The sequence below is a fragment of the Canis lupus genome, chromosome 7 (assembly GCF_011100685.1).
Source record: "Canis lupus familiaris isolate Mischka breed German Shepherd chromosome 7, alternate assembly UU_Cfam_GSD_1.0, whole genome shotgun sequence".
In the NCBI taxonomy this organism is placed as follows: Eukaryota; Metazoa; Chordata; class Mammalia; order Carnivora; family Canidae; genus Canis; species Canis lupus.
The window spans coordinates 15,494,799-15,507,479 of NC_049228.1; the positions used below are offsets into that span (position 1 = coordinate 15,494,799).

Below are 12,681 nucleotides of genomic sequence, written 5' to 3' on the forward strand. Positions count from 1 at the left end.
TACTATTTATGAGAAAGGTTTTAAAATCATCGAGTACTGTATGCATGTAATTTGTGGTATTTTTTTCAGAGCACTTCATCATCTCTACTGTAACTTCCTTCCTTTTATCTCATCTTCTAGAAGCTGCACTATTCCCAAGCCCCCCTTTTGTGCTCCCTATGAAATACCATGGTATTTCAGGTTCTGTGGGAGCACAGCTATGGTGGTCTTTATTTCTCTGACAGCATCTACGGGTTATCCTGGAGCCAGGATCTCCTGTGATTCCCTGCACCCCTGCCTAGCACTCTGCTGAGGGTGGTCATGAGCAGCTGGACCAAATGCAGAGGGAGAGGAGCCAATTGCCCAGGGGCTAAGAATTAGAAAATGTGCTCCAGAATTAGGTTTTACAAGACCCATAACCTGGAAATTAAGGAGTGGTAGTGAATCCTGGAAATGAGGAGCTGCGAGCCAAGAAGTCAGAGGCCCTACATCTGCCTGCTACTCCCCCGCTCCCCAACAGAACCCAGCTTACACTTCTTCCAGGGCTGAAAAAGCTGGTATGGCTTATGCTTCCTGCTCCAACATCCAGCCAAGAGAATAGAGCCAGCTCCTCACTCATATTTGAGGCAAGCAGGGGCTCTAGTATGGTGCTGCTTCATTCATTCACTCATTCATGCGATGAGCATCTGCCATGTGCTAAGTGGCAGGCATACAGACCTGACTAAGGCAAGGTTTCCGACCTGGAGACCCTCTCAGCAAGCAGGTGTTGCTGCATGGAAGTCTCAGGAGAAACAAGGAAGGAGAGAGCCATGCTGAAGATGAGTGCACACACCTGCTCCAGGCCGCTGGCACCTTCAGCTCAGCGAGCTCTTCAGGCTGCCCGCAGGAATCAGTCCCATGAAGGTATCCGCAAGTTTCAAGACCTGCCATGACTCGGCGGGACACAAAAACAGATTGGACCCTTTGCAAACATGCAGCCTGGGGACCCCTAAATGATGGTTACTGGAGAAACAGGCCACCAGACCTTTGAGGCAGGGTCCCCCAACATGTCAAGGAATAAGAAGTCATGATGACCTCTTGCTAAGGTGGCAAGCAGATGCCATCTTGGGCTTCCAAGCCAGAGGCAGAGTTAGACATTTTCTTTCCCAGGCTTCTACAGCCCTGAGCCCCCAGTTCTTCTCAGTGTTTCTCATGCTACCAAACAGCCATCCTCAGTCCACTGTGAGCTCCTCAGGGGAAGGAACAGGAGGGTGTAATGAGTACAGTGAGTAGGCCCCTGGCATCTGGTGGCAGAACGATCTCAGTTTCCATCTTGATTAGGCCTCTTACAGACTGTGTGGTTTTGCTGAGAGGATGGAATTACATAACACCTGCAAAAACCTGAACTTACGGTGTTACCAATATGTGATGGTTGCTATTACTTTAAATTTTGCATATAAGTAATAAGAATTGCATCCATTGGGATTCCAGGTAGGAAACAGAAACTGCTGTATTTATATTAAGTAGGAACGTATTTAACCAAAGAATCAGATGTTTAGAAAGTTAGTAGAGTAGCTGAAGGAGCAGGCTCCTGACCAGGACTCCAGAAATGGCTCCCAGACAAGATGAAAATGACCCTCTGGGAGAGTGAGCATCTCTGGGAACCTCTGGAGCTCTGCTGGAACCGAGAAGCTGGGGCTACCCCTACCTCTCAGTACTCAAGAGGCTAAAAACAGAATCTAGAGCACCACTGCACAGAAAATTCACATTTCCACAACTTTGCATCCCAGAAAAAAAAAGGGCAAAAATGGGAACAGGTTCTGCCTTTTATTTCTTCTCCTGAGTTCATTGACTTGGTGCAGGACAGTCTGCATCTGGAATTCAAAATGCAAAAACATCTGGAATATGTGTGCTCAGCTTTCAGACCTCCTGGCCTAGGAGCCTAGCGTGAAGGCTAAGTGAGCCAGTCCACACAGCAACTAACATGTACGGACTGTCACCTTCTAGGTACTCTGCTGTGTACTTCCCACCAGCCAGCCCCAGAGCAATCCAGGGGGACAAGTACTCGTTTCACAAATGAGGCAGCAGAGCCTAAAGGAAGTTGGTTGTCCTGGGTCACAGAGTAAGGGGTGAAGGTGGGAAGTGAACAGATTCTATCTGATTCAGAGCCCATGCTCTTAACCACTCTATTAGACTACTCATCATCCTATCTTGCATGCCTAACCTAGTGCCTGGCCACACCTACTACAGTACACGTTTGAGGAGTTAGTTCATCGTGGGTTTAAACAGAAAATTAGACCCAAAATGCTGTGGCCTAAGCATCTTCACCTTCTGGGTATGACCTAAGTCAGAATGGCAGGAAGCTGACCATGAGGGACACGGAGGAGATGTGCCCACTGGTGTGGGGTGAGGTGGAGCTGTGCGTGCAAGTCCAACAAGGAACTGGGGCCAGAAATTGGGGAAAGGCTATTTGGTGGATTGGGTGTATGTCACCCCTTCCTGCTTCTGGAAGAGGATCACAGGATGTTGATCAATGGACAGGGCTAATGAGAATGATGTACTGATTCACCCAAGAGATGTTTTCTCTCCCTCCCCCCCCCCCCTTTTTTTTAACAGAGAATGAAAATACGGTCTTAGAGAAAAAACACACCTCCGTGAATTCAAGCAGTCTGGGGCCTGTGATAGTGGCTTCCTGAGTGTCCTGTCTCTGCTGATAACCGCAGACACTCATCCTCTGCAGAAGCAGTTGGCCTGCCACACAGCCAGGCATGGTGACTATGCAGGCTTTCAAACACCTACCACGGGAAGAGCTTTCCCCACTCTCCCTACACAGCAAGCGCAGTCCTCCGGGGCACCTGGGAACTCTGTTTTCTGGCACAAATGCTAAGGCCTGAGAGAGGGCACCAGGACCCAGATCTACGAGGCTGCAGCCACCACACAAGGGTGAACACACACACACACAGCACCCACACACACATGGAGGCCCACTCCATACACACATATACAGACACAAACATGCACACCATAAATACGTGCACATATACACACAAATGTATACTCACACACTCACACCTACACAAGCAAACATAAACACCACAAATATACACCATGTAAACATATAAATGTACACCAAAAACATACAGGGACACATACCACGCACACACAACATATATACTGTACACACAGAAACACAAATACACATACCACAAATATATACACCTCCATACACCCACATCTACATACTGTATCACACTCTTAAACACTCACCATACATAAACATACACACAGAGTACACACACACACACACACACCACACACCTATTCACAACATATACATATATACCACCCACACACACACATACACGGGGCGCACATACACCACATACATATGTGTGTGAATATACTCTACTTCTCAAAAAGTGTCTCGCTGTGGTAGAGCTATGTTATAAAAGGTTTAAAATAAATATTATGTGGGCTACGGGTATAGGAGGTATGTGTACAAAACAGTATCAGAAGTGGAAAAAGCAGGAAAAATGGTGTATACAAAAGGATAAAGTCTGTTGAAACACATGCACAATATTTATAGAAACAGGAAGATAATGCCAGCAACACAAATAACAGATGATTAATAACCTTTGGATCATTTTCTGTGAATGTATTTAGTTGAACCGTCCATTTTTTCCAGTGACTGCTCGTTAGCCCTGACACACTCACCGTGTGGCCCCTGACTTATTTCCACAGGGTGGCACCTGCTAGGCGTCTAGTTCACCCCCTTGCCTTCTGCATCCGCCCACTGAAGTAACAGGGCTGCAGAGCCCCCTGACCCAACAAATGTGACTGATGCTAGGGCTTTCCACCCCCACCACTTGTCTCCCAACCCCCCTCCCTGCCCAAATCAGGAAACCCCCACAGTTCTTGCCAGGAGGATTACAGGGAAGTGCAGGGATTTGGTGCTTTGACCTCAGTTGAGACGCCAGCTTCCCTGATTTCTCCCAGAGCTGCCAGTTTACCTCTGTGTGCCTAGGGGGCGCTCAGGCCCAGGAATTGAAAATGTCAGACGATTTCCCCACCCCACTCCCCCCCTGGATATTTGTAAAACCCAGTCGGGAAGGGCAGGCAATCAAAGTCAAGGAGGGAAACCGAGTGGGGAAAAATTAGAGAGGAAGACAAACCAGGAGAGACTCCTGATTCTGGGAAACAAACAAAGGGTTGCAGAAGGGGAAGTGGGTGGGAGGATGGGGTGACTGGGTGATGGGCACTAAGGAGGGAGGGTACTGGATGGGATGAGCATTGGGTGTTATACTACATGTTGGCAAATTGAATTTAAATTAAAAAATATTTTTAAAAAACCCCACAAAGTCAAGTGACGGGCAGATGAAAATGATGGTTGGGGATTGTTGAGGAGAAAGAGAGAGTGGGCCAATTGGGAATGTACCGCCAACACCCAATGAAGTTCAAATCTAAAAGGAATCCTACAGTCTATCAGATAGACTGTCTTCATTTCCCAGATGCAGACCCCAAGGCCAGAAGAATGAAGTAATATATTCAAAGGCAGAACTAATTAGAAGCAAGTCTGTCCTTGCCCCTGGAGAAGTCTCTGGTGGGGCAGTGGCTACCATGCTCCTTCTGTTCCTCAGTATTGTTTCACTGACTCAGTGTATGGACCGAGATATTATTCTGGATATGAGATTTTATTAGAGCAGCCAATCAATTAAGTGTACCTTATTTAAGACTTTCCATTTTATTAGATGAATATAGAAGAATATAAAAAGCACAAATCAGTTGTTTAATACCAGCATGCCCTGTTTTAATACAGTTGAAAATCCAAACAGCCAAATTCAAAAAGAAACTAAAGTATGATTGCTTTATTACAAACTGTACCATTCAGTAGTCTTTTTTTTTTTTTTCTGGAGGAAGTTCCCACTACATTTTTCTTTTTCTTTTCTTTTTTTTTTAAAGATCTTATTTATTTTATTCATGAGAGACACACACACACACAGAGAGAGAGAGAGAGAGGCAGAGACACAGGCAGAGGGAGAAGCAGGCTCCATGCAGGGAGCCCGACGTGGGACTCGATCCTGGGTCTCCAGGATCACACCCTGGGCTGAAGGCAGCGTTAAACCGCTGAGCTACCCAGGGATCCCCCCCACTACATTTTTCAACACTAAAGTTTTCAGGGAAGAAAAGGGTGCAAGTCAAGAAAAATGATGATGAATTATACATAGTTTTGGCATCCTGTTAACTCACAAGTGTGTGTTTTTACTTTGTTTATAAAACAGTAAAAGACAGGGAAGATATATGGATTAGCAATGGGAGCCAGAGGTTTGGGCCTGCGTTTGCCACTAATCCCAAGGCCTTACTGAGTCTCTCAACCTTTGGAGCTTCAAGTTCCTTCTACAAAATAACAGGCTGGGACCAGATGACCTCCACGAGTTCTTCTAAGGTCACAAAGCAGAGTGGGAGCATGGTCAGACATAAGAGTCACACCAAGTAGAGCCCATTCATCTCCATCTTTAACTTTCTGAGCTGGTCACTGAGCTTCTCTGGGCTGCAGTTCATGGAGTATAAAATGTGTACTATCCTCTGCCATGTGGAGCTACTTGACTTTTAAATGAGATAATGCACACAAATGCCTAGATGCTGCCTGCCACACCAGAGGTGCTCAGTAATTCTCGCTGTATCCCCACTTTCACCTTTGCCATTCTGTCATTGGATAATCGTATTAATTTTATTAAAAAAAAAACTTATGGCACCCATTTGGCTTAGGATAATGTCTTGGGGATGCAGTAGGGAAGGATTTGACCATTTGCTCCCACACAATGCCTTTCGCTATCAATGTAAGAGAGACAGAAGCCAGGATGGGTGGAAGGGGCCCTGCACCCACTTCCCCACCACAGCTGGCACCTTTTTGGAACAGATTTTTTGCTGTACTGTGGTTTGGCTCCATTTTGTTTTGCTCTTCGTTGAGTTTGGCTCATTTGCTCTTTATGGATGGCTTCTTTTTTCTTTTTTTTTTTTTTTTTTTTTTGAGATTCACTTTTTCACCTGCCTTTCCCTTCACTCGTGCTATTATTTCCTGCTTAGATCATTTCCCCAACCTCCCCTCCCCTTCATCTGGCTAATCCTTCAGGGCTCAGCTTTCCTCATGGAAATTTTTCTGACCCATCACCACCCGTGCTATTTGCTTTCATAGCACCCTGTTCTCCTTCCTGACGCTTGCCACAATTACAGTTACATAATTTATTTTGTCCTATTAGTCTGTCTCCTTTACCAGGCTACAAGCTCCAAAAAAGAAGCAACCTTTTCTATTTTGTTCCCTGATGTCTCCCTAATGCTGCAGTGCTTAGCACATAGAAGAGGTTCCATGAATATGTGTTGAATAAATGGATGAATAAGTGTATGAACTAACCAGCCCATTACGAGAAATGCTGTCCCTTTTGTCATTCCATATATAGTTTCATCTTCACTTTTTCCCTTTGCAGGATTTCTCCACAGCTCCTGCTATTCTCAGAAAAGGAATTGATTTACTAATACCACAAAACATCTGACCAGGAAGTCTCTGATAGATTCTAGAAAAATTTAATCTTGTTAAAACTGTGGCTTCTACGTATTCACAATACCCTCTGGGCCCTCCAGGAAGGCATTGAAATCTACTTTGGGATACCCATATGATTATCAAGAGAAGCAGAAAGACTAAGTGATCTTATGGATGACAGAGCCCATTTTGTTTTATTTTTTATTTTTTTTATTTATTTATTTTTTAATTTTTATTTATTTATGATAGTCACACAGAGAGAGCGAGAGAGGCAGAGACACAGGCAGAGGGAGAAACAGGCTCCATGCACCGGGAGCCCGATGTGGGATTCGATCCCGGGTCTCCAGGATCGCGCCCTGGGCCAAAGGCAGGCGCTAAACCGCTGCGCCACCCAGGGATCCCGACAGAGCCCATTTTGGATTCCACTTTGACTTCCAATTTTTCCAGCCCAACCATTCACTACTAAAAATTCTGGGTTCACTACCTTGGGGCCCCCTTTTGCCTCTAGAATTTCCTACCCTCAATGGCCCTCCAGATAATCAAATGAGCAGATGAGCCTATAGGAGCTCCTTAAAAGAAAGGTGTGTTTACATTGAATGGATGTTTTCTTCAGGAAAGCAACTCAAGGAGAGAGCAGACAGTGGGGGCAGAAGAGTGGATTTCTCATGAGCTGTGGCTCACACCACTGTCCTTTCCTCTTCATGTTCTTTTTCTTGTAAATGGACAGCAGCATGTAGGCTTCTCTGCTAAATGATAAGTACTTTTCCTCTTCCAGCCCAGTCTGACTAAAGATTGGGTTGAACAACCACAGGCAGCTATGGGGGAAATATTTTCCACAATAGTTTTCTGGAGCTCTGCTTTGTTTGGGTCAACCTTCAGGCTTCCTGACAATATAGCTTTGTTTTCATTTCCTCCTGGTACCTGATCCAGCTCTACATGATTGTACTGAGCAGTAGTGAGTGCTTGTTCTCCAACTCCCAGAGGTGAATTGTCATTATGAAGGAAACAATAGCCCAAGTTTAGTTAAGTGTGGAGGGTATATATTCAAGGATGCTGTGTTTAAATTTCCCTGCTTCCATGAATAGTCTTCAAGATGAATAGATTTAAGATTCCTGGGATTTCTGTTTCTTTTTTTTTTTTTTTTCTTTAAATAGCACATCAGGATCCCCCATTTCAGCTCAGACCTGTCCGGGTATGTGTGATGGAAACGTGGGCAAGAGTCACTTTGGAAGGGATTTATGTGGCAGGAGTGGGGGTGGGTATCTCGGACACCAGGACATCTGGAGCCCAGGGAGAGATACACAGCAAGCTCAAGCGAGCTGCAGTTCTCCAAGCTGGAAGAGATGTAGGAAGTGGAAGAGATGTAGAAAGCATAATTCTGATGTCAGAGAAGCAAATGGTAACTCTTCTTGCTTATCTCCTCGTGCCTTTGGAGCTGAGAGCTGACAAAGGCAGGAGAATGTGGGAGGTGAGGGGCAGGTAGTTGTGGACCAGCTGCGCCTCCCGGTGCAGGCAGGATGGGGAGAGGAAGCTCTGAAGCTCCATCGTCGGGGTGGCGGGGTGGCGCTCTCCTGTTCCACGATGTAGGATCCCAGCTGCTCCATAGTCAGGCCCGGGGCTCTGCGTGGGCCCTCACACAGGACCAGAGCACCTCATTCTCTTCCTGTTGGCCCGTTGGAGGGACCCCGCGTGCTGCCATCCAAAGCATTCAGCTCCTTCCCGAATATGGGAAGGTCAGCAGCCTTGTCCGTGGCGCCTGAAGCCATCCACTCGGCCACATGGGCCAGATGGCGAAGCTCGTGGAAGCTGTTGTAGATGTTCCCAATGAGCTCCGGCTAACAGCTGAGTCTGGATGTCAGCTGGGAGGAAGCCCTTGTCCAGAGGAGCCAGCTTACTGGGCATGAATTCGTGTCCAGCACACTGAGCCGATTCCCTTAAGTTGTTCTGCACATCGGGGCCACCCGTGGAGAACAGGGGTGCCGGGCCACCAGGTCAATGAAGTGCCTCGACGAACTCCTGGTGGGCTCCCAGCACTCTTTCCGGGGGACGGCCAGCGTCCTGCATTAGGGGAACGTCTGCAGCAGCATCTCATGGGAAACCACGAAGTCCTCGTACCGTCTGTACACAGAGCCCTTGAAGTGCTGCCTGGAAACCTGGTATTCCACTGCTCCAGGAAGGGGCCCTTCTCGGGAACGAGCTCCACCTGCACGGTGCCCTGGCCCGCAGCTCCTGCAGGGCATGTGACGGCAGCAGCGGGCTCCCCTGCGGCATCGGCATTCGACTGGGGTGTGGGTCCCTCCACTCTCTGACCTGGGGTGTTGGCAGTCCACGTCCTCAGTCTCCACCTCAGCTGCCACGTGGACTGGTGCCACACTGCCTCTCCCCAACCCACCTGTTTTTTCCACAGATTTTTATTGTACAGCAAATGCTGCTGCAGTGTCAATGTTGCAGGCAACAGATGGCCCAGATCTCTGTGAGTTGGGGGCCCAGACGCAGGCCCCCCAGGTCCTTCTCTGTCACAAAGCCTGAGAAACGGGTGGGCAGGGAGATTGGGCTATGCAGACTTAGGCAGGCTGTCTGTGTGGTGCTGAAGTCTGGAACAGCCACCAACAACAGCCTCTGGTCCTCTGGGCCTGGAAAGATTTTAGAGCCAAAGCCAGGGGTGTTCCCACAAAAGTAGATGTGAGGATACCCTGGAAAGATGAATGGACTGGTCTTGTAGAAGGGGTAGCCACCTAATTTCAGGGCTGTGGGGCTGATGTGACCACTATGCAGGGTCCCCTCTAGGATTTCCAAGTGATCCTCCGTGCTGCTGGGCTGGAAAATGTCACTTGCATTCTGCCCTGAGTCCCTAGGAATTGGATTCCATCGATGATGGCTTGGTAGGGATTGGTGACCAGCTAGAGGGTGGAGTAGGCAGTGGCCAGGGGGAACATGCAGGGGGGCAGGGGTTGCTGGGGGAGAGTGTGCTTGGTTGGGTCAAATTTGCCTGGCACCATGACCATGGGTATCAAGGTGCCCAGCTGCAGGAGGATCTCATCCAGCATTTTGACAGCCTCCATGCTGGATGCCTGGGTTTTCTTGGTTAAGGTCTTGGCCATATTGATGGTATCTCTACTCTGGGTGTTGTGCTTAGGAGGTTCCTGGCAAGGATGACCTAGAACATGTGGGCAGCACTGCACTGTCCCCGTCTCCCTGCTGCCCTGTCACCATGTCCACCAGCAGCTGGGTTCCCAGCAGGCTCTCACCCCTGCCTCCATCCAGGCCCAAACCAGACACCAGTAGCATAAACCTGTCTGTGTCAGGATGAGATGCAAGGTTCTGAGGAGCAAGTTCTGCAAAGCAGTGGTCCTCCACCAGAAACTTCCCACTGTCTCTCACAGAGTGGAGCACAGCCAGGACTGACCCTGGGACCAGCTTTGACAGGTCAGTGGTGCCTTCCAGTTTGATACACTGCAATTCACCCTCTAAAACCAGTTCATCATCTGGGTGGATATATTTGTTCCAAGGAAGCTAGGAGAGCAGGTTGTGCCCTTTGCTGATCTCCTAGAGGATGGACACCTGGAGCGGCACGGCTTTGAAGAGCCCCCACCACAGGGTACTTCTTCCCAGGCTGCAGCTCACATGGTTTCTTTATTTGGACTCCACCACCCCAGTGTCACTGGGCCAGGCTTACCAGGAAGGGCCTCACCTGGAGAAGATGGGTGGCATAATTGGGGGCATGCCACCAGCCAAAGCCACACACCCCCAGCAGGAAAGGCTGGGAGGACTTGGTGTAAGTCAACACAGGCACATGGGCAAAAGTAACATTGTTGATTGATGGTGGGGAGAGTAGAGTGTGGGCCTTTTGGGCAGCCTGCTCAGGAAACATGACCATGCTTAATGTGTCCAGACCAGCGTACTCAGGCCAAGGAGGAGGCAGTCACAAATGTAGCATTTACTACAAAAAGGTAATGCCTCAGCTGTGGCTTGGTGAGATTAGAAAGGAGAAAGGGTAGCATTATAGAAACAACATTAGCTGGATCTCATGGTGTTCAGTGTGTTTACGTAACTGTACCTATGCCTTTGTGGTCAGATGCTTTTCCTATTCAACACTAGATTGACCCACAGAGTTGAAATCCAGCCACCAGGACAATATGAAATAAATTTTTTGCATCACTGAGTTGTTGTGGGGTTTGTGTGTGTGTGTGTGCGTGTGTGCGCTTTTTTTAACCAAAATTTTCTTTGCTGCTGTTTCATCTCATATACCTTTAATTTGTCCTAAGCAAATGTATGACAAGGTTTTTATTTTTTTTTATATTTCTTCATGAAATCTGACCCTCCCTTAGTCTATCCAAAGTGAAACAGCCCAACTCCTTTATCCACTGGCTTTTAGGAAGCTAGAATGAAGATAATCTTTTGTTATGGAATGTTCTAGTAGTTCACAAGAGAACTCAACTTTCCATACTTCATAGCATTCATTTTCAGTTATTCACCTTTATTATAGTACAGCCTGCTAACTTTAGTCCTTAGGCCACCTGAGCCCATTTCAGGATCATACAGATACCCCCAATCCCTCTGTACATTACAGCATTCTTGTGAATAGGCCCAACGACCCCTAAATACCTTTTACATTCTTTCTCTTTTCCTCAACTTCCCTGACCCCACCCATGCACCCTTTCCCCTCACCTCCCTTCTTGGTTTGCCTTCACAAGTGCCCATAAGAAAATGAGAACTTGTCTTTGACTTATTTCTGCCGACTCTCTCCAACATGGCCTCATATCATGCCTGCATCCGCAAGCCAGAACAGTCTGCTGCAAGAGGCCTGATGACCCTGTGGGAAAGACTCTTTGGAGCCATCATTTCATTGTGCAGTGATCCAGGAGGGTTAAGAAAAGAATAAGCCTTCACTGGGTTTCTGATGGAGCTCCATCCCCCAGGACACTCTGGGATCTGCTCACACACGAAACATTCTCTTGGGCCTGTCTATTTACATTCCTGGACTCCTGCCTAATCTTCCTATAAAAAAAAGTCAACATGAAGAATGTCTACTTTTTCACCCCAAAACTCTCATGAGAAAGTTTTGCTATAAAAGAAGTACCAGACACTAACTGCTAGAACACACAGGGCAAGATGAAGCCAGCAAGATGAAACTCAATAGAGTTTGGGAAAGTTTTCAGAGATTAAAAACAAAAACATTTTGATAAAGCCTATTGTAAAAGGCCTGAGTTTCAAGTATTATGATGAAGATAAATAGAGTGTTATTACCCACTGCAAGTTGTAAGCATCCTTACAACCACCATGTGTCCTTAAAAGAGAGGGGCCATCAGCATCAGGGCCAAGCACGGTTATGTCCCTGACTAAGTTCCACAAAGCTGACAAATCTCAATGGACATGACTTCATGGCCATTTGCTGCTCTGTGCTAACCCAATGAGACAGCTCATGGCTTGGGCTTGGAGGACGGGTAGATAGTCTTTGACCTCTGATCTCCCACCCCAATCCAAAAAACTGAGGGTTTGTCCTACACACAGTTGTTTTGATCCTAGATGTATCAACTAGGAATGGGCAGGTGGCATGGCTCTCATGAGGAAAAAGTCCCCAACTACTAGAAAAAGAAGTTTGCAAGTGCCAGAAGAAGAGAACCAAAAGATGTGGAAGAGGCACTGTCACAGGTTAATGAGACTTTTCTTCTCCCATCTGGGGGAAAAAAAAAAAGTGAACACCTTTGGAAGGTTTATACATCTCTCACATTTGTCTAGTTTTTTATTGAATTTTTTTTCAATGTGCCTTCACTGCTCTTCCTCCATTAAGTCTTTTTATTTTCCAACCAAAATGAAATTGCAACTACCTGCTTAGAGAACCTGGGGTAGTTTTATATTGCTTCCATACATCTGTCTTCCCCACCAAAGTGGAAAATTCTATGCAGCCTTCTCAGGAGAGCTTAGCCATTAGAAAGTGAACAGTCAGTGGACTGTAAGAACACATAATTTGGGGCACCCGGATGACTCAGTTGCTGAACATCTGCCTTTGGCTCAGGTCATGATCCCAGAGTCCTGGGATCAAGTCCTACATTAGCCTGCATATCCCTCTGCCTATGTCTCTGACTCTCTCTCTCTGTCTCTCATGAATAAATAAATAAAATATTTTTTAAATTATTTTTTTAAATAAATAAAATCTTAAAAAAAAAGAACACATAATGTATGAAACA

General features: G+C 46.9%; 1 pseudogene; it reads right to left on the minus strand.

The window, feature by feature from the left end:
- Positions 1–8,145: 8,145 nt before the first annotated feature.
- Positions 8,146–10,370, minus strand: LOC100686952 (annotated as a pseudogene).
- Between the last annotated feature and the right edge of the window lie 2,311 nt (positions 10,371–12,681).